Raw genomic sequence first — 24,132 nt, forward strand, 5'->3', positions numbered from 1 at the left:
CTGGCGCGGCTGGCACTCCTTCAGGATATTAATTGGAGACTATAGTCGCCAATGGGGGAGTGTGTGTTAGACTGTATGTGACAAGCCAAAGTCAAACCGAACTGAACTAAGCAAAGCTGAACCAAGCCGAGTCCAGTCCAACCAAGTGGAACATGAGGTGGGGCTACCCGCTATATAAGCCTTGAAACTTGCAGTAGAGAGGCAGAGCTGTCTGCGCCTATATCATTGACTGTTGCATGGTTTTCACTGTAACCATTTATGAACAAAGCAGAATATATGTATATACTCTTCACTCTGAGTCTTGTGTTGATGGAGTAGTAAAAGGCAAAACACAAAACCTTTACAATACATGTATATAGATACTTAAAAACATGTTAGAGATTGTGGCATGTGGATAATATGTAGCTATAGGAGAACATGAAAAACATAGCAGGACATAACAATAACATAATGTTAATTCAATGCAACACTTGCAAATAGAAAAATTTTTTTGTTGTTTTGTAGGCTGTATGAACAAACAGTTTTCGGCTTGTCTGTACTTTTGAGCAGGCGATGTACAGCTGGACATGGCTAAAACAGGGTGGCAGTAAGTCAATACCAGCTGCTATTTTTCTTTTCACCATTGCCTATCGCAACCCTCGAAGGACCCGTGCAAGTTTTTTAGTAGCTGTAGTACTCATAGATTAAAAAATAATAAAAGTAACTCAGCTGTGGAAGGAAATGAACAAGTTTACTATCACAACCAATAGCAAATGCAACGTTTTTAAGTAGTAGAGATGCGGCAATTCAAATACAATACAACATGAATGAAAAGTACTTACCCTTTTGAAGTAGAAATGTAGTAGGTAATTTTTGAAGTGATAACAATTGTCTAAGCGGCCAAAAAAGACAAACATTCATGTGACCTTCTTATGGCAGTAAATATTAGTTTACCACTCATTTACTAATTAAATTTACTACTCATTAACTTATTTAACGTGTAGTAAATTTTATTTAATTTTATCAACTCATATTAATTCAGTTGGCTTCGTACGACCGAATCGAAAAAAGGAAATACCAATCTACAAGATAGACAAATACACACACACACTCAAATTTTGCCGTTTATATCGTAAATTTTTTGTCAACTTGAGAGTATATCCATTATGTAAATACACTATTGCTGCATTACAGCTCATGTGCACAAATATGTTTTGCTGTTAAGATTTTTGTTCTCTCATTTGTTCTGATGTTTGCTTTTTTATACAATATGACAATAACTTGCGGGCCTAGTGAAGGCTACGCTGCAAACTAACCAGTAAATTGTAATGGAACAGTGAGCATCATTTAACCAAAGTGTTTGTAGGTTCATTCTGAAGCATCTAGTCTCTACTCTGTGACATAGCAAGCAAGTGTGATTTATGAAAGATTATGCTTATCACCTTTCATTTTAGTCAAGCGCATAAAAGCAGTCAAAAAGGCCTATTGAGTTTAATATCACACTACACACTGCTTGATCATACACTTGGAACCAAAATTGCAATTTTATGCCATATTATAAGGTCATTAGAATTCATCAATTTTTATAATACTCTTAGCTCTCCTTCTTTTTGTAGGTGCTAAGGATGAGAGGTTACAACATAGTATATATACTATAGTATATAGTTTTAAATTATATATATTATATGTTATGCTATTTAGCATTATAATATAATCCTATAGAATATATAACATAATTGTATGTCATTTATTCTTTATACATCAGAATGACCTAAATGATGTATCATATATTTTAATAACGTTATATTATAATTGTAGTATCAATATACATGTATATTATGCTTTATGTACTATACATAATATACAATATATCTTTTAATATATAATATTTTTTATTTTATAAAGTTTTAATATATTATTATAAATAATTTTATCCTACTTTATTATATATTATGAATATATTGTAATGAATTATATGATATGTAAGATATTATATCAGCCTGTATAATAAAGTCCTGCTTCACCAGTTGCACTCCAGTGAGGTAGCTACTGGTTGGTCACCTCATTATTTCCTCCAAGGCTGATAAAAACCTGATATAAACCTTAACTAAAATATATTTCTAGAGAGTTTATTTGTACAAAAGTCAGTTGTTGTTCTTTGTCTTGTCATACTAAATTCTTTGACATTTTTTTCTGTTGGTGTTGATATCATTTATCCAAACATTTGATAAAGTAGAAGCAATAGCCTACCTAAATATAAAAACCAACCATCAAGAAGCGCTAATTTGATCTGTCAGACACACAAAACCACATCAACACCTGCTATTACCAGATAAATTCTGAGTTTTGTAGTAAAGTGGTGAATAGTTCAAGTGAAGAGATGTGCCAAGCAATTTGTCTTGGTTTGTCGTTGCACAATTTATTTCCTTTGAATTTTACTACATAGCTATTTTTAGCCCCTTTTCATTAGACAAGGATTATCTTACGGCTATAAAATGGTGTTTTTATTATGATTGAGTTTAAATCATCGCTAGTTAATTTTCACGGAGTTTGTACTTGTTATAGTTAATCTTGACATCAAGCGCCAGATCAAAGAGAGAGAGACATCAATAGAAAAGTTGACCTGAGTTAACATGTACAAAGAGCCATAAACAAAGCAGTTTCTAAAGCCCTAGGGAATTCAAAACCTAAGCAGCTGGACTCCATGAGCCAGAACATTACAAATCCAAAAGGATGCCCTGCTCATGTTTCTCACTCAGGTCCTCTTCTATGCATTTTAAAAGCTGCTTTGTAAACACCAACCATATTAGTTCTAATGAATAATTGATACAATACACTCACACACACTAACTGACATATCTTGCAAAAAACTTTATTACACAAATCTAGGTGTTGTCTAGGAAAAATTACCAATATTTGTAAAAAGTTAAAAGAGAAAAGTCATGTTTAACTTTTATTGCATGGGCTCATGTTGCTTTCCTGAATGTTTCTACATCCAAAATTTTATAATTTGTTTAAAATATTATATATTACCCACAATACAACTAGCAAAAAAGGTTATCTCATAATATCGATTGATAACAAAATTAATCCCTGCTGAGTAAATTGCTATCAAGTCACAAGCTAGCATTGTCAATAAAGTGGAACAGCTACTTGCAAAATTAATTTGCCCTGGAATTTATTACGTAAGATTGGCCCATTGGCTTCTAATATTGACAGAACTTGATAAGGGGGTATTTGAGCGTGTTTCATATCACATCAGCTTTTATGATTCACACCGATAGCCACAAATGCATTGAAGTTCCACGGTTCACTAAAAATGTCTTGATGGTAAGCACTCACGTACTCTGAACATTGTGCAATATAACAGGGTGCAATATCGTATAGTGTTTATTGTTCACCCAAATAGCCACAAATTCTGAAGTTCAATGGGTCATTACGCTCATGTGCTGCAAATATTCTGTAGTACAATAAACATGTAGGTATACAGGCTTTGCTTAAATATCAATAAAAACGTTAGAGAAAAAATTATATTTAAAGCTAGTCTTTGTAGCAATTTACTCTACAGTCTGCTTGTTATCATTTAATGTTTTCATTGTTATCTAGTTGCTTTTGCCTAGCATAAGTCAGTTATTAAATTAGTGGTTAAAATAGCTAGACAAAATGCTTTATTGTTACATTTCTGTCTTAACTAAAATGTCTCAGGCATATTTAACTGCTATATTTTTTGTGTGTTTCAGCTGCTTGGTTGAAGCTGCTACAAAAACGAAGTTTGTGCTTGCAGCCAAAGCCGAGTAAGCAATGATATGGTAGGCATAAACACACAGATACAATGGGCTGCTTGCATAGTCAATTATTAGGATATTGTACATATAGTTGTATATATATTGTACACCAGGATCAAACAAGCGTGTTCTTATATTCACTACCTGTCTAATACTTGAAACATTGGCTTTCAAAGGTGGAAATTAACTCATGAAGAAAAAACCTTGTTTATGTTTTGTTAATCGCTGCTCACATCATTTTTTTGCTGCATATTACATCACTTGAGTAGTCAAAACTTAGCTGATGGACATGTGTACTAGATGTCATTAGTACTAGATGTATTCATGAACTTGGAGTTATTTTTTGTTTTATGCTTTTAGCTGAATGTGACGGACATGATAATTACTATGTAAAGAATTGTATGCACCAATGATTTTAAACTTAATTTCTTTCCATAAACCATTTCTTGCTATATAATCCAAAATATAAAAGTAGTTGTTTTTTCAGTTCATTCGGTACAAGAAGTAGGAGAAAATAATCATATCAGAGAATAGACTCAAACGATGTGATTAATTTATGGAGTGTCCTGGCAAAAGTTCTGAAAACTTTATAATTGTTATTAGTTGAAGTTCTTCATGCACTCCAAAATTAATTATATCATTACCACACAAGGATAGGATAGACTCAAACTGTTGTATTATATTCTTACAGTTATAGTCTGCAATTATATAATATTGCTGTACAATCTCAATATTACTATTTTTAATAATTTTTAGTTTACATTTTCTCTTTAGTTATTTGTATGTATTTTTACATATGACTATAGTATTGAGACTGGTGTCTTTTGGAAGTTTCAATTTTTACATGGTCACCTGTACAGTAGCGATAACAGCGCTCCCGCTATTGTGTTTGTAAAAGTGCTATGAAAGATTAGATTTGCTTAAAATATGGTTTTATAGTCAAGCCATCTCTTGTATATACTTTCAACTGGCACAGAATATTCTGAGATTCTTTCTATGCAAAAAAAATAATGATAGGAAACATTTCTCTAGCCATTGTGTTTGGGAAATTGTCAAAATAAAACAGGAGAAGCGTAACAGAAAGTAGACTCGGGCGAAACCACTGCTATCTAGTGTCTCTTCGCTAAAGCTCTACAAATTTCATAATTGTTCCTAGCTAAAGACATTTTTGTATTCTAAGAGTAGTCACATCTATAATAGAGGACCCCACACAAAGAGTAAATAGAGTCTATCAGTTTTATTTTATAATTTTTGTATTCATAAACTCCTATTTGAAACTTTTTTTTATAATATTCTACAAATAAGCTTTACACTTTTCACTTAAATATCTGTATGCTCATAAACAAATTCAGCAGTTTAAAATACATTTTTACCTACATATCTTTTACATTTCACATTCGCCTAAAGGTGTAAAACACAACTTTAAAAAATTCTTGCCTTTTTATTCTGCCTGTCCAAAGTAGACAACTCCAGTATTATAGTTTTGTTTGGCTATATTCTAAATGTAGGTCTCCCATAGAATTAATACCATGCCTTTTCTTGTTATGAAAAAATTATGTGAGACGAGCTTCTGACATTTCTGAATACAAAGCAAAGTTGCAGTTTTTCTCCCTTATAAAGTCTGTCTCTTATTGTATATATAAATATATATATATATATAAATATATATATATTTATATATATATATATAAATATATATATACTGGCACCAGAGTGCTCAAATCACAAAAGTATATATATATATATATATATATATATATATATATATATATATATATATATATATATGTATATATATATGTATATATATATATATATATATAAAACTATGTGTACTAAAAAAACTACAAGTTTAATTAAAACATTTTATTACTTAAAGTTTCGTGCGGTAGGCTTGCACTCTTCAGATAAAATGTCAAAGAAAATATTCTACTAGCAGTAAAGCTGTATAAGCGCTAAAAGCTAGAGTCTTAAGTGACACTGTTTCTTAGCAGAAACTTATTGGCATGACGGCAACTGGATAAAATTTCGTTGCGCTTATTCAAGGTGGCTAATTGAGGCTTGCATATTATATAATACTTCTCCCATATACAGAGCTCGCATCTCTTAGTGATAGGGCTATAAGGTCTAGCAGTTTTTAAGATTGACCATTTGATGTTGTAGTCCAATCCGCTATCCTTTAGTCGCCATATATATTTGCTTAGCTCAGTGGCATTCCTTTTTGATGTATGGTTGAATGAAGCCTTATGGTTGGTGTATCTAGTTTTGAAAGTATTTTGAGTCAAGCCGACATATGTCTCCTCTGTTCCGTTGTTGGTGGTGACTGTTGCTTGGTAAACAGCGTTCTCTGTTAGGCACTTGCCATCCATAGGGCAGCTGGCTCTATTTCTACAGTTACATGTCCTTGAGTTATCACCACGAGTAGGCAATAACAAAGCTTTATTGTGAGCGTTGATATGGCTTTTAATATTAGACATGCACCTGTAGCTAAGTTTGATAGTGTTGGCATTAAATACTTTATGCAGTTTATGACCGGGTGGAAATTCTGTTCTTAAGATGTTCAGAAACTGCTTTCCTATGTTGGAGGCAACATTCATACTATATGGCGGGTTATACCATATTATATTCCGTTTTCGCTTTTGCTTGTTGGTCTGGTCGGATTTGGGTAAATATGATAGTTTGTAGTCATACCCGCTTTGTTGGAGTGCTTGTTGATATGTGGGAGCTATTCTTTGGAAACAATCCTTACTGGAAGAGAGTGTTGACAATCTCTGATTTATTGCTCTAGGTATGTTCTTCAATATGCATGGTGGATGGTTTGACCTTGAATGTACATAGATGGGTTTATCTGAAGGCTTTATATATGGTCTATATTCTCCATTTGTCAGGTTGAGTGTAACATCCAAGAAATTCACAACTTTGGAGTTGGCTTCCGTCGTAATTTTCAGGCCTTGTTGTTTGAATATGGAGCAAAGATCTTTCTTAATATTTTCGAAAATATTAAGAAAGATCTTTGCTCCATATTCAAACAACAAGGCCTGAAAATTACGACGGAAGCCAACTCCAAAGTTGTGAATTTCTTGGATGTTACACTCAACCTGACAAATGGAGAATATAGACCATATATAAAGCCTTCAGATAAACCCATCTATGTACATGCAAGGTCAAACCATCCACCATGCATATTGAAGAACATACCTAGAGCAATAAATCAGAGATTGTCAACACTCTCTTCCAGTAAGGATTGTTTCCAAAGAATAGCTCCCACATATCAACAAGCACTCCAACAAAGCGGGTATGACTACAAACTATCATATTTACCCAAATCCGACCAGACCAACAAGCAAAAGCGAAAACGGAATATAATATGGTATAACCCGCCATATAGTATGAATGTTGCCTCCAACATAGGAAAGCAGTTTCTGAACATCTTAAGAACAGAATTTCCACCCGGTCATAAACTGCATAAAGTATTTAATGCCAACACTATCAAACTTAGCTACAGGTGCATGTCTAATATTAAAAGCCATATCAACGCTCACAATAAAGCTTTGTTATTGCCTACTCGTGGTGATAACTCAAGGACATGTAACTGTAGAAATAGAGCCAGCTGCCCTATGGATGGCAAGTGCCTAACAGAGAACGCTGTTTACCAAGCAACAGTCACCACCAACAACGGAACAGAGGAGACATATGTCGGCTTGACTCAAAATACTTTCAAAACTAGATACACCAACCATAAGGCTTCATTCAACCATACATCAAAAAGGAATGCCACTGAGCTAAGCAAATATATATGGCGACTAAAGGATAGCGGATTGGACTACAACATCAAATGGTCAATCTTAAAAACTGCTAGACCTTATAGCCCTATCACTAAGAGATGCGAGCTCTGTATATGGGAGAAGTATTATATAATATGCAAGCCTCAATTAGCCACCTTGAATAAGCGCAACGAAATTTTATCCAGTTGCCGTCATGCCAATAAGTTTCTGCTAAGAAACAGTGTCACTTAAGACTCTAGCTTTTAGCGCTTATACAGCTTTACTGCTAGTAGAATATTTTCTTTGACATTTTATCTGAAGAGTGCAAGCCTACCGCACGAAACTTTAAGTAATAAAATGTTTTAATTAAACTTGTAGTTTTTTTAGTACACATAGTTTTATATCAGCTCTGTTTTTACTCTAAACATTGAGCACTCTTTTTACTAATGTGTATCAATATAACTTTTATATATATATATATATATATATATACTTTTGTGATTTGAGCACTCTGGTGCCAGCACTTTGACTTTCTTAAAGTCTGTGAGGCAACCTAGCTGTTTCATGGCAGGAAGTCAACTCTCATTGGTAATGGGCTTTGTGTCCCTTGCCTAAGCTCTAAGCTGCATTGATGAGGCTTCAATAGCCAAAACAGTACTGTCTGTAGCATGAGGAAAAAATTGTTTCCTCACCCCGGATACCCCAAATGGGTGGTAAATTCTGCTCTAACCCGGGTTTCCTACCAGAGACCTGGGAGTTTGAGCACTCGCCTCAAGATCTTAGCTGTTCCCAATAGCGCACTTTTCTGCAACTCACCTGAGTTGATTGTTGTTGGTATTTGGGCAAGCCACATTTTATGCGCCGGTGTTATTGCGCCCAGTGCCCCAATGACTACTAGGATTACAGTTGTTCTTACATTCCAGCATTTTTCAATCTCTTCTCCAAGAGGGAGATATTTCTCTACCTTTTCTTTTTCTTTGCTGGCTATATTGTAGTCATTGGGTACCGCTATATCTATTATAGTAGCCCTCTTGTTTTCCTTGTCTACCACCATTATATCTGGTTGGTTTGCTAGGACATGCTTGTCAGTTCGGATGTAGAAGTCCCAGAGGATCTTAGCACGGTCATTTCCATTGACCTTACCAGGAGCTTCCCACCAGTGTTGTGGTTTAGTAAGGCCATACTCATCACACAGACTTCTATACACAACACCTGCGACATGATTATGCCGCTCAGTGTATGCGTTTCCTGCTAGCTGCTTGCATCCACTGATGATGTGTTGGGTGGTCTCAGGTGCATATTTGCACAGTCTGCATCTAGGATCATCTCTAGTGTGATAGATTTTCATTTGGAGTTGCCTTGTTGAGAGCACTTGCTCCTGGGCTGCCATGATTAGCGACTCTGTATTGGCCGTTAGGTTTCCTTTGTTCAGCCACATATATGTCTGGTGAAAATCGCCAACCTTAGATATTTGTTGGCGGTAAGCACCATGAAGAGGTTTCGTGTGCCAGTCAATTTCCTCATCATCAGGGCGTAGGTCCATTGTAAGAGCAGCCAATTGAAATTTAGCTAGCAAGTTATCTGAAATGGCCATGGAGGCTGCATATGCTTTGATGCTTTGCTCCTCCTCTTTCACTGTCTGCTGTACACTTTTGAGTCCCCTACCGCCATCTTTCCTATCAAGATACAATCTAGTAGTATCAGATTTTGGGTGGAGTGCTCCATGCATGGTCATCAGTTTACGAGTTGCTTTATCTGTTTCCTTGATGGCTTCCTCAGTCCACTTTATTATGCCTGCTGGATATCTTATTACTGGCAGTGCGTAGGTATTTATTGCCATGACTTAGTTCTTAGCATTGAGCTGGCTCCATAGCACCTGCCGAAGGCATTTCTTGTATTCAGTAATGGCTTTGTGACGTACCTCGAGTTCGTGGTTGATGTTGTTTTGCATAATCCCCAAGTACTTATACCCTTCTTCTATATCTTTGATAGTACCATTTAGCATTCTTAGGCCATCTGTGAGCATAGAATGGTTTTTCCTAAAAATTAGCCTTCCACATTTCTCAATACCGAAGGTCATTCCGATGTCCTTGCTGTATACCTGAGTGAGTTGTATTAGCGAATCAATGTCCCTTTCTTTGTTAGCGTACAGCTTGATGTCATCCATGTATAAGAGGTGGTTTATCTTGGTGCCACTCTTAAACTGGTACCCATAGTGAGTCTTCTCCAACATATTGCTCACAGGGTTTATGCATATGCAGAAGAGCAGCGGTGATAAGGAGTCACCTTGATAAATGCCTCGCTTAATTTTTACACCCGCCAGCTTTTTGCCATTAGCCTCCAGTTCCATATTCCATTTTGTCATTGACATCTTGATGAATGCCACAAGAGCAGGGTGAACATTGTACGTACTGAGGCACTCAAGTATCCAACTATGGAGAATTGAGTCATGGGCTTTTTTGTAGTCGATCCAAGCCATGGCAAGATTGGTGTGCCTTCTCCTGCTGTCTTGACAGACTGTCCGATCCGCCAGTAACTGATGTTTGGCTCCTCGGGTGTTGCGCCCAATTCCTTTCTGAGCACTGGTCATATAGTGAATCATGTGCTCTTCCAGTTTGTCTGCAACTATTCCTGAGAGCAGTTTCCAGGTGGTGGGCAAGCACGTTATTGGTAGATAGTTCTTGGGAATCGGCCCCTGCTTTGGATCTTTTATCAGAGGTACAGTTCGTCCTTTGGTCAGCCATTCCGGATGGTCACCTTCTTCTATTAGGCATTCTATCTGCTGAGCCATTCTAGTGTGAAGTGATGTCAATTTCTTCAACCAGAAGGCTTGAATCATGTCATGGCCAAGTGCTGCCCAGTTCTTTGTACGGTGCACTCTGCACTTGATGTCCACTTCGCTGATGGTGAGTCCTTGCTGAGCCACAGTGTGTTGGTGGCTCTCTTTAAGACTATTCAGCCAGTTTGCAGTGGTGTTATGAGTAGTCTCTTTCTCCCAGATGTCCTTCCAGAACTTTGAGGTGCTGGATCGGAGAGGATCTGACATTGGCCTCCGCAGTTCACCTTTGAACTGAAAATACACTTTGGATGGATTATTGTTGAACAGTTTGTTCATTCTCTTGTTATCCCGCTCTTTGGTGTACCGCTTCAGTCGTGCCGAGAGGGCTACTAGCTGTTGTTTGGCAGATTCTAGAGCTTCAATTGTGGCTTCCCTTTTTGGATGCTCCAAACTGTGGTTAGATCTTTCACTGAGCCTACTAACTTTCTTGCGCAAGTCCTTGATCTTATTTTGTAACCTCAGCTGCCAAGATGGAATGGTTTCAAGCCTTGTTGACAGTGGCTTAATACCCATCTCCTCCAAGATGACGGTTGCCGTACTGTAGATTAAGGCATTAGTCTCACTGATCAAATCAGTTGAGATCGACTCCAGTCCAGAGTTAATTTCTTCTAACAGCTTCTTGGATATGGTTTTGCTAACTCTCCGTAGTGGTACCCTGCTTCCATAATCAATAGCAGCTGGCATCTTGTTGATGATGTTTCCCGCAAGCTCCTTCACCCTTGGGTCAAGGCGCATGTCTTCTTCAACTTGTGAGTCAACACAAGATCGTGTATGTGTGACGGTGTGTGTTGATTATGCACTCCTCGTTAGTTGAGGTTACTTGGGTGAACTGTTCCCTAATTTCATCGACCTCAAGTTCTGATATGAGGTGCTGCTTGGTTATGTTACTTCTCTGAGCTACAAGCTGCTTTGCGGTTAGTGGCAATTCAGGGCGCATGTTTATCCACAGTTGACGCATCCTTCCCATATAGCTCCACTTTTGAGGTTCACTCATAAAGTAGCACTGCATGAGGTCTGTGTTATCAGTCCGAGTCCATTTCATCCATTTTCAACTAGTAGCCCATTTTTCACTGCCTTGTTCTGGTTCAGCTACAGGCAGCGCGGTCCTTGTTTGACCGGGCGACGTCCGAGCTGGCATGGCTTTGGTTATTGCGCTCATCATAGAGGTTGTAGACATTATACAAGCAAGGGTCTTGTCTAAGGACCACCAGAAGGGTGCAGTTGTTGGGGTTTGAACCTAGGACCTAATTATCACTGTATGTATACCTTACCAACTGCGCTATCTGTCCTGTATATATATATATAAATATATATATATATATGTATATTTATATATATATTTATATATACATGTACATTTTTATATATATATATATATATATAAACAGCCAGTTCTATTAGTAATAAACAACTTTATTACTAATAGTTTCATATTGCCATGCAATAATCATCAGATGATGATTATTGCATGGCAATATGAAACTATTAGTAATAAAGTTGTTTTAAACTTAACTTTAACTTTCATTTTTACTCAATTTTACATCGCTCTATTTTAATATTGAGCACTTTCATGCAAGAGACTGTTCATACTGCATCTACTGTATATATATATATATATATATATATATATATATATATATATATATTCATATATGTTATATATGAATATATATATATATATATATGAATATATGTTATATATATAACATATATTCATATATGTTATATATATGTATATATATATATAACATATATGTTTATATATATAACATATATGTTTATATATATATAAACATGTATAAAAGTTATATTTATACACATTAGTAAAAAATAGTGCTCAATGTTAAGAGTAAAAACAGAGCTGATATAAAACTATGTGTACTAAAAAACTACAAGTTACTCTGTATATGGGAGAAGTATTACATAATATGCAAGCCTCAATTAGCCACCTTAAATAAGCGCAACGAAATGCTATCCAGTTGCCGTCATGCCAATAAATTCCTGCTAAGAAACAGTGTCACTTAAGACTCTAGCTTTTAGCTCTTATGCAGCTTTACTGCTAGTAGAATATTTATTATTTTTAACATTTTATCTGAAGAGTGCAAGCCTACCGCACAAAACTTTAAGTAATAAAATGTTTTACCTAAACTTGTAGTTTTTCAGTACACATAGTTTTGTATATAAACATGTATATATTTCTCAAAGTCTGTCCGTGTGTCACATATCTGTCAGTTTTCCGGCTATAGATCTTAAAATCTTGGTTTTCTGCATTCTGATGGATTTGAACTCTCAACAATATTTTAATCGACGAGCGTTTAATCCGGATGTTCTACCACTGAGCTAGAGCACCATCACGATCGGATACGTTTTCATATAAAGTATACAGCCAAAGAAAAGAACCTCCAAAGAAAAGAACCTGTTCTGCACAAAATCATTCCTTTGTGATATAAAGTTTAAAAGTTGCAGTTGTTTGACAAAGTTTGAAAACTTTTACAGTTGTTTTTATTTTCTCTCCTAGTTTATTTCAACTACAAAAAACACTTCTCTCATGATATGTAGTTTGAAAGTTAGAATGGTAAATTTTTACCCAGGCAACACCGGGTGGTTCAGCTAGTATATATATACATATATGTATATATATATATTTATATATATATACATATATGTATATATATATACATATATGTATATATATATAGATATATATATATATATCTATATATATATATATATGTATATCAGGTATATATATATATATATATATATATGTATATGTATATATATATCTATATATACATAATCATATTTAAACATAAATTTGGTTCAATGTTTATGCCATTGATTAAAATCAAAACAATACTATGAATGTTTACCAATGGGTGCAAAATGCAGCTTTAATGCAAGAAGCATAGCAAATGTGCCAAAAAGAGCTTACCTCACAATCATATCTAGACTGGTTAAAGCACTTAGAAATTTGAGCTAGCAACTCATAAAAAAACAATGATTTACAATTATTTTCATACGCCATCAAATGACTTGCTGAAACAATTGTTGCTTTAAACTGTGTTTAAATATAATAGATATACATATGAGCATTCTGCAATAAAACTGCTACTGAAATTGATCTAAAACTTGCTCATTCTAAACAAACTTTTCTGTTTAAAAAAGGTTGTAACATAGTTGTATATATTTAACACTGAGATTTAATACTGAATATTGATCAACAAAGCTTTACAATTAACTAAAAGCTGTCGAAAAAAAGGAAATTAATTGTTGAAAATGTTGTAAACATACTTTCTAGTGTATTGTGTACATATAGCTCCTTGTTGTATAGAAAAATTCTACAGTCAATTTAGCATATTTTTAAGATAAGGGTTGAAGGTAATAATAAAAAGGATTGCAATTAGAAATTTTTATCTGTCGATATGTAAAAAAGTAATTATGTCTAACTTTGCAGAATTTAAGTAAACGCTCAATAATTGTAGTTTACAAATGGCATTGCATAATCTAAAGCATTTAATAAAAATATCACATAGAAACGATTAGAGTTATTTATCAAAGTATAAAATCTTTGAAAAAATATGTTTCTATTGGCACAGTTTAATGTTGTTTTATTCAGTTTTCATAAGAGAATTGGTATTTGTGAAATACTTTTAGCTTTCTTTAAGAATACTTTTGTATGGTTAATGAACGAACTCAATAATCATAGTTATAAAATCCTGCTGCATCATATCATATACTTTATAAAAATGTTAAGGTTAATCTGTGACAGTCTCTTTTCAAAGTAGGAAGTTTAGAAAATCATTGTCTAATTAGTACTGAAAAACATTTTGAAATTAGTCAGTATTATATAGGTGGCCCCTTTCTTTTATAGATACAGAGTAGCTAATGAAGATAGACACCACATAACTAGTTGTTGAGAGTGTAAGTTTTTAGCTTGCCAGAACTGGAGACCATTTTCGTAGTCAACAAATATGTCATAATACAAGATAGCATGTTTTTCCCATGGCAAATTTATTTTATGGTAGATTTAAATTTTGGAATGTAGTCAGACAAAGTCAGAATGCTTGCTTTCTTTATTCTTGTAAATCAAAGTGAAGTAGAAAAGTCTTAAAAAGAAGTTTGTATAATGCTAGAAAAATATACAATTTAGAAACATTTATAAGTAAAGCATTGCATTTACAAACTATTGAAATATATCTATTAAAATGTTGATAAATAAACAGAAAGTTTATAATTGAGCTATTAAACATTTTATTAAAAGAGCAAATGGATAAGTGTTAGATTATAATTGCAAGATATCAGTTTATGTAGGCAATTTTTGTGATGTTCCTGGATACTTATGCAATCCTTTGGGAAAGCATGGAGAGTTTTAGCAACAGAGAGCTGGTAGAATCGCTACAATATCATTCTATTCTCTGTCATAGTTGTCATCTCCTACCTCTTGAGATGGGAAACCTGAGAAATGCAAGAGCTTTTATTGCCAAAATATTCAGGAAGAATATTGTTTTTATGAAGCAAATAACTTTAAAGTAACAGGGAAATACAATGCTCAAACTATAATTACTCTCATCTCAGTCACAGTTAGCTAAAATCAGCAAGCAGAAAATAACTCAAGGATTATGCATATACATAAGACCTAAAAATTTATTAGTCTGTGCACATCTACATGATAGACATGTCATAAGATCATTCAGAAAAATCACTGCGAACTGAGAATAATCCAAGTTTAACAAGATTTTTGCCCTTCAAAAGTCATTTATTTTAGCTGATAGCAAATAGCAAATGTGTTAAACATTTCATTGCAGATAAATACAAACATTCTGCTTTAAATTTTTTTGCTGCATTCTCTATATCAAGGTCTATGTTCAACATATTCATGTGTACAACGTGTCCATTAGCAGGCATCGACTGTTCGTGTGGCGCATTATGCCAGTGTGATTTTCTATGCTTACAATTTTGATTCTCACCTGGTTTTTTCTCCAAATAGTAGCTCAATTTATCCAGCAGTTTCAGCAGAACAGCTAACATGCAACAAGAAATAGAGCAGTTAGAATGGCCATGCCTAATACCGTCTATTTATGACTGAAAGTAACGTTTACACATAAACTTCAATGCTGTTGATAAATTAGTCAGTACTTAGCCAAACCTAAAACAAATAGCATAACAATGAAAACTTTGAATAATTGTTAGCAGATTGTAGAGCTTTATGTAACATTGACAAGTTGGTGATTAATAAAATTATTTGAAAGCAATGAAGGCAGATCATGCGAAACATAATTACTGACATGGTATTACGTCCTTCATCGCCTTCTACTAAATCAGTTCATCATTATGGCATGCCACCAGCGCAGCATCAACTAATAATTCCTTTTCAGTGACAATTTTGACCATCTATAAATCATGACACTACTCCTATTTTAACTACATTTATATCATGTTTGATGGAAAATATTTTAAACTCTAAAATGTAAGTTTTAAAAGCCATTAGTGAATTATGGTTAATTTTTCTTTGACACCTCTTAGACCTGTCTAATGATTTCATATGCAAAATATGTCAAAGAATGTCAGTGAGATATGGTATCAATTTTTTATTAAAAATAATATGGTTGCTACTTACAGAGCAGCTTTAAAAATGCATAGAAGAGAACCTGGGTCAGAAGTATGAGTAGTATGTCATCTTTTAGATATTTAGTATTCTGGCTCATGGAGTCGAGCAGTATAGGTTTTAAATCTTCTAAGGCTTTAGAAACTGTTAATTTTAAAAATCTCTCCACGATTCTACTCGTGTAAACCTTTCTGCCGAACTCCCGCTTTCCAGTCTGGCAGATGACATCAAAATTATCTATAACAAGCACATAACACATGCAAATCAACTAGCAGTAATATAAACCCAATCATAGAAAAAAGCACTATTTTATAGCTATATAGCAATAATTATCTATTGTATAGGTGCTAAAATAGTTTTGTAGTAAAATTCAGTAAAAAGTATGTAAATTGTGTAACAACAAACCTAAACATAACGTTCGGTGCATATGTTCTTTTGAACTTTCCTCCATTGTATTACAGAACTCAGTATTTATCTGGAGGTAGCAGGAGTTAATGCAGTTTTTAGTTGTCTGGCGGTTTGGACTGACATTTCTTGATCGCTGCTGCTTGTATTTGCATATTGTATCTACTTCTTCATGTGCTCGATTGAATGACATCAACAACAACAGCAAAAAATAGCTGTAAAACAAAATTGTCTTAGAAGATAGAGAATGAAAACTGGCACTGGTAAAATTACTACTATCTGAGCGTGAGTTTCAATTTAAAGATATATATGAGGTTTGATGCGCTCAGTAATTTTATTAAAATATTACATGGTACCTATGAAAAACATTCATTAAATCGATTTGCGCAAAAATTTCTAGCATGCAGAATTGAAAAGAGTGAAACTTTTAATTTTTGCATTTCAAAAATAAAATCTCACTCTATCTACATCAAAGTAGTATGTTAAAGTCATCTTTTAACATGTAGTCAATAGTTAAGCAATGATAGCGTGTTTAACTAGATAACTTTATAAATGATCTGGTGCCGAATCTTATCTTAGGTACATGACTTTATAGTTTAGTACAGGGAATTAACAGTTTACTGTTCAATAATTTAAGCCAACAAAGATATTTAGACTCTACTCAGTAATTGCTACAAAGTTGAATTACTGAAAACTTTAGATTAGTGACACATTTTCAGAAAGTTATCATGAAATATTTATTTTGCTTAAAAGCTGTATAAATGCTTTAATATTTCAGATTATCATTCAATTATCAAGAACTTGGTAAGTGATGAAAGGTTATTAAAATATAACGACACTACACTATCAGGGGTCTATTTTCAATACTTCTGTTAACTGTAAAATAACCGGCTTGTAAGCTTACCTTTTATTCAGCATTGTAGTCACACTGTCAGAGAGCAAACGCTAGTGTTTCCTATGCTCCTATACATGTTGATTCCGGGTTGAACATGTTTTTCTCTCTAATATATATTCACGTCATCTTACCACACCTCTTGCCATATAAGGTAATCCTGTCCTTTTATGATGAGGATTTCCCTGGCTCCTCATACATACGTACTTCATTGTGCTGACCATTGGCTAAGCTTTTCTCTCATTCTCCCTTCTACTAGCATGCACAGCTCCAATGAAGTGGAAAGACACGCCTTCTGCCATATAAAGGCATCATGTCCTTTTATGACAGGGATTCCCCTGCACTTTCATAAATACTTTCCTGGGCTAAATGTAGCCTTTAGTAAGCTTGATGATAGTTGATCATTTAGCCAATGGTATTGCACAAAAGAAAATCACTGAAGGATTGTTGATTTAGCAAATCAAATAAAATAGATACTAAACTAGTTAACAAACCAGACTATATATCGATAATTACCTTTGTGAAATACTAGCTAGCACACCCAAGATAATCCATAAGTCATAATCAGAAAATCTAGCAAGTGTGAACTCACTAATTTATCTGTCACAATTGTTCAACTATTACTGTTACTGGTGCTGTAACTGCTACAAAGTTACTAATAAAAAAGAGTGTTACAATTTGTAATGTGGATATAAAACTGATTAACAAAACAAACTATATTTTAAGACTTCTCCTAGTAGACTTTTGTCTTGCAAACACAAACTATATATCAACACTTACTTTAGTGAAATTCTAACTAGCACACACAAGATAATTTATCAGGCATAATCAGGAAATCTAGGAAGTGCGAATTGACTAATTTATCTGTCACAATTGTTCAACTATTAGTGTTACTAGTACTTCAACTACTAAGTAAAAATGAAAATGAGTGTTACAATTTGATTAGTTTTGTGCTATTTTCATCTTCATGGCCTGAAGGTTTTAAAAAAAAACTTTGCTCGATACATATAGAAACAGCTAAGTAAACAGGTGAATATCTTGATGCATTTTGTGATCACATTCTATGAAATTACGACTTCACTCTTTAATGTTTGATGTAGTTTCTTTGTGAAATATCTCACCTGAAACCTTCTTATATTTTATAATTGACACACACTGGAAAGAAGAACAAGAGCATTATAAAAAATGTGATGGAATATAATAAAAAAAGCTATATACTCTGATAAACAAACTCCAGAGTGTGTATGCAAATTATTAACGCACAAATGTATTTATAACAGTTGATGTCCTAAGATGCGGAAGGAATTGAAAATGAATGAATGAAATGAAGTGCACTGAAAATATCAATAAGTGTTAGTGCCATAATCTATACTGCTCTGAATTTCTTAAAACCTACTCACACCTAGCAGTGTTTAAAATTCAAAAGAGGGCATTACATGCCAGAGGGTTTCTCATCTTGTCAGCACTCTTGTTTGGTGTAACATAATGTAAGATTTTCTTTTTCAATCTCTTCAAAAGTATAAAAAATTATTATTTACAGGTTTAAATTCTCTACCATAAAGCTGCTACTGACATCGCAAAGTGAAGTAAGACTATTGTTGTGTAGAGTACCAACAGTTTGCGCTCTAGCTCAAAATATCACAAAATAATTTATGTAACCATATCGGTTCCTGCTCGGATTCACAAACTGAAATGTATCATATTGTTGCTGCGGATAAACCAATTATGCTTGGGCATGTGCATTGCTAATACTAGGGCTACATAAATATCAGCCTAAAAGTAAAGTGCCAGGATTTGTAGTCAGACCAACATGAGGCTGAGTAGAGAAATAGTACAGGGTACCAACCATCTTATGTGATGTTTGCATTTGTATGAAGAACCTTTCTAACGCCAAGAAATTTTGTCGATTGATGTTTTTCTCAGTAACTTACCGCTCTTGTCAGTAATAAAGCAAATCTAGCAATTGTCTTGATTACATATGGTATGTTAGGTATTTTAGTTCTAGAACAGAGATTAAAAATTCAATTGTACAAGGGGCCAAAATTCCAAATACATTCTAAGTCAAGGGCGAACACGATAAACATTTATTGAACACATGAAAACTAAATGTTTTTGGAACATAAATATGGATAAAAACATACAGGAATATCATTCCGAAACAAACTTCAGGTTAAATTGACACGATAAGTATGTAGCAAAGCAGCTGAAGCATTGCATTATAGAATCTGTAGTTCTGGGCAGTATTATGTCATCAGTGTTCCATATCGAAGGGACATGAATAACCATAATGCAAGATGATCTTGCGGGCCAAATATGATTACAAGGTGGGCCGGATGTGGCCCACGGGACGTGAGTTTGACACATGTGCTTTAGAAAGATATAGTACACTCATAAAGCATACTAGCCACTTCTTCACTCACTATGTGTCAAACAGACAAGGTACTTTAGATGAAAGGTTGCATTCTGCATGTTCAATATGTTTAGCTTTTACATGTACATTAACCTATTTGAAAATGATCAGAGAGCAGCATAGCATAAAGTTTTGGTTGCATAGTCACTGATAATTTGACAGTGTACTGCAGTACATAGGCATGACACGTGTGGTCATGCTTCATTGCTCTATAAAAACATATTCAAGTGCTAGTTTGCCTTGCATTGATAATCTGATTAGCAAACTGTTTATGCTATTTTGAAATAATGGTTCTGGGTGAACGCTCAGCAGTGTCGCATTCATTGTTAATTTGAATAGCCATAGTCTTTTTAAGCGCTTGACTGAAATAAGAGGTGATCAGAGAGAATTTTCATAACTAATTCCTGCTTTCTGTGCCACAGACTAGACTCGATGCTTCAATATGAACCTGCAAGCGCTATGGCTGGATGATGCTCACCTGTAGATCAAAACTTAGTGGCTAGACTTCTGGGTGACCTTGACTATGTTTGTCATTTATTGTACAACTAGCAGCAGGCTCAGTGGTGCTATGACCTGCTCTCAATTCTAATCATATGCTAGCCACATAAGGGTTTAATGATTTGGTTCTCAGGAACTAGCTGTAGTTTTAAAGCCCAATATTTTAGCTGTCTGGTAAAATTCAAAAAGTATAGGAATGTAAAATTTGGAAATAATTGGCTAGAAAATGTAAAAACTTATTGAACTTTTGACCTAGCAAATGAGGATTTTTACAACGTGTAAAATTATCCGATTGACATTTTCATGAGCTTACAATAAATACAATAGAAAATCACTGACAATCACAAAATCCATAGATTTTTTTATGAAGTCTACTGAACATTACATAAGAATTACCAAAAAATACTATAAATTGCGGAGAGTTAATTTTTCAATAGGAAGGTTGATAAGCAGATATTATGAGCTATAATTTGCCTAAAATAAGCATGGCAAATAATTGTTGTAGAATAGGCTTACAGTGTATGATAAAACAAATTCTTCTTACAATGCTTTGTAGGATTTGTAAGTAATGGTATTTCCCAGTAGTCACTCAGTCCAGGGGTTGAAAACAAGTTTTTTTGGCATGCTCCATCTCTAGTCAATATATGACTTATCACTGCTCAGCTAACAATAGTAAGTCAATTACGTCAGCTCTGATGGCTCTCAAAAGGTAGGCTTTAACCCCAATTCATGTATGTACACTCTGTTTATAGTAATGGATGTGCACGCGTAGTTTATTCTTTAGTATACTTGAAGTAACTTTTTGGTAGTAAAATATTACAATGTTGAAATAGCTTCCCTTACAAAGCATAACAAGATTTGAACATATTGCTACTTCCCACTAGTCACATTATCCAGGGCCTGAAAAAACAAGCATTTGTTCGGAGGGCTCCAGTGCTACTCAATCAATGCCTTATAACCACTCGGCTCAATAGCAAGTCTAACGCATCGGCTCTGATGGCTCTCAAAAGGTACTCACTTATTCCTGTTCATGTCTATAATGTTTGGAGCAATATAAAGGTGCCTGTGTAGCTTATCTGTGAGCATGTTCACCAGTCTAATTTAGCCTTACTATATCCAACGTATAACAGCTCGATTGGCATATCCATATCTTTTAGTGTCTCACTTGGAAACATCATAGAGTAGTAGAATGGCTAGAGAGTGAATTGGGTGCTCGTAAGGCAAGTGAGTCATGAGGCTAGATTAAGATAGTTGTCAAATTAAGCGACACCCCCTCAAGGAGTGTTGGATTTTAACTTTTGTACTCTGCTTAAAGATGGTGTAGATTTTACTTAAAGATAAAAAGTAACTCTCATTACATCAAAACAGCTCTACATCGCACCAGGCGTTGATTATTATTTTTTTCTGTGACCTTGTTTTTTGACTAACTCAACAATTTATGTGCTTCATGCTAATAATGAGACGGCAGAGAGCACTTCTGTAGTTGTTCATCCTCGTATAAAAAGACGCTTTTAGCTGCTGATAGAAAGTTATTAGACCAGTTTCGAAAATAGTGAACAAGAAACTACTGAAAACAAAAGTCAAAGTAGTGCATTTGTAATGCTAACGAAAGCTACATTAAGTAACTCCAAAAACTGTTTTTTTCTGTGGTTTATGCTATCTTTAACAACATTTAAAGAAGCATGTGTGCACCATTGCAGGTAGTCAAACAAATATAACCTTTAACCTCAGATACAATTTCGTTGACATACAGTGAACAATTTTTATAAGTTTTTTTTTGTCTCAAATTACAAAGTAATTTCCAAAATATTCTAATTGAAGTTTTTTGGAAATATTACAGCTTTGTGATAACTGCGAAAAGCTGGTAAATGTTTAAAATATTACGTAAAAATATTAGAAGGTTTAATAACTAGAAGGGTGAGAGCTGCTGTGGTTAAGTGGTTAAGGTTTTATGATCATTAGGTCAGTGGCTCAAGTCAGACAAGGACCGTTGAAGTTATTAGTAAGTGTTCAGCATAAATTTCTTATGAGTAGTATGTAGAGAGCAGATCTACACAAAAAAGTGACGGATCCAGCGGGGGGATAGAAAAAGGGGGTTGCGAATTAAATTGGCTAGGGGTGTAGATTGAATTGCGTGGAGTTGAATGAGATGTTGGGGTTTGGGGGGAAATTGTGGTGTAGAGTAGGGGGTTGAATTCGAGGGGGTATGGATCCGCTCCCGGCGTAATCGGCGGATTATCTGTGGATGAGTCATCCGATTAGTGGGGGATGAGTCATCTGATTAAACGTGGATTATCGCGGGATTAGTCGGGGGAATCGTTGCGGATTAGTCGGCCGAATCGTCGCGGATTATCGGTGGATTATTGGGGGGTGAATATCTGGGACATCGACGGCTGGTTGGTTTTCCGGAGTGGATCTCGCGGATTATCGAGGAGAGCGAGAGGAGAATGTTATATATTTGGTTGAATGAGAGATAAGTTTTTATTATAAAATATAAACTATAAATGTTACAAAAAATTCAAAATCATTCTGTCATTCGTTTTAAAAAGGAAAGTTTTGGAATACATCTTTCATCAATTTCTGTGTCACATCGAAGAACTAAAATAAGAGTTGATTTTCCCAAAGAATTGAGAAACTGAACAGGAAGTAACAAATCTAACCCTTCATTTTTTCCAATATTATCATAAATGAAGGTATCTTTAGGTGTAGTAGAATTTGAAATAGGCTGAAGATTACAGATAAAGTCAATATCTTGAAAATTCGATCCTGGAGGACATTGCAACATTGAAAGAGTAGAGTTATATCCACATAATTCTCCTCTGTAGAATAATTTGAAATCAATTAGAATATCGATTGTGGAATTTTGAACTGAATATTCACATTCAGAATATGTTAGAACTTGTTCCGATGAAGCTGACACTATAGGATTAAGGTATAGGTTTTCTCCATCTGTTTCATCTTCATTTAGTAGTTCTTTACATGCAAATCTGTGATTGCCTGGTAATGGATAACCACAATGAAAGTAGTCTGATGGAAATATTCTTCCACATGTTTCATTATTCTTGTGATATAAAGTAGTTTCTTCGAATGGAAGTAGTAATGAAACTTCAAATTCATTGAGTGTTCTGCTTAAGCAGCTATTCGCATCGGTAACATATTGAATTCTTTGATTTCCATTTATTATTCCCGTAAACCGTAAAATGAGAAATATTATAATGTGCAAATTCATTATATTCATAGTGTCTTTTTAAAATACTACTCTCTTGACTGAAGTAGGCAAAGAAAATGAATAAAAAGTATGTCGATATAATATATATAGTTCATTCTTCAAAATTATCTTGAAATAGTATACAAAAAAGTTATTCAATTCTGTTTGATGACTCAATCCTTCTTGGAAATGAAGTGAATAAATATAAAGAATTATGCAAAGTCTAACTGTGATGTTTATCAATTCTTCCCATTGATATGTAGGAGTTCACTGAAGTAATGATTTGTAACTTGTTGATCATTGGCTTCTCCTCTCAAATATGGATAAAGTCTTGATTCGGTTAATATTATGTTTGAAGGTGTGTTCCAATCAAGTGAGGATAATAATGATAGTTGGACTTTGTCACTCCTTGGTCCGATTTGAGCAGATTCCAAACACGTTCCAATATCGAGTTCGGCAAAAGTCTCATGAAGTTCTTGTCGAGTCAATCCTTCATTTCCATATCGTACTTGCATTATTCTAATACAATGTTGACATCCTTGAGCTCCCTCAAAGCATCTACACCGACTTTCTAAATATGTTACGAAGCGTTTATAGATATAGAATCCGATAACATAGTAAAAAGTTTCTTCAGTAACTCTTCTGATGAATTTTTTTGTGTTTTTCTTTACAACCACTCTTGATAATTGTCCATCCTTAAGATGAGCTGGAATAAACTCCTCTAGAAATATAACCGACATTGTT

This window comes from Watersipora subatra, chromosome 5 (assembly GCF_963576615.1).
Source record: "Watersipora subatra chromosome 5, tzWatSuba1.1, whole genome shotgun sequence".
Taxonomy (NCBI): domain Eukaryota; kingdom Metazoa; phylum Bryozoa; class Gymnolaemata; order Cheilostomatida; family Watersiporidae; genus Watersipora; species Watersipora subatra.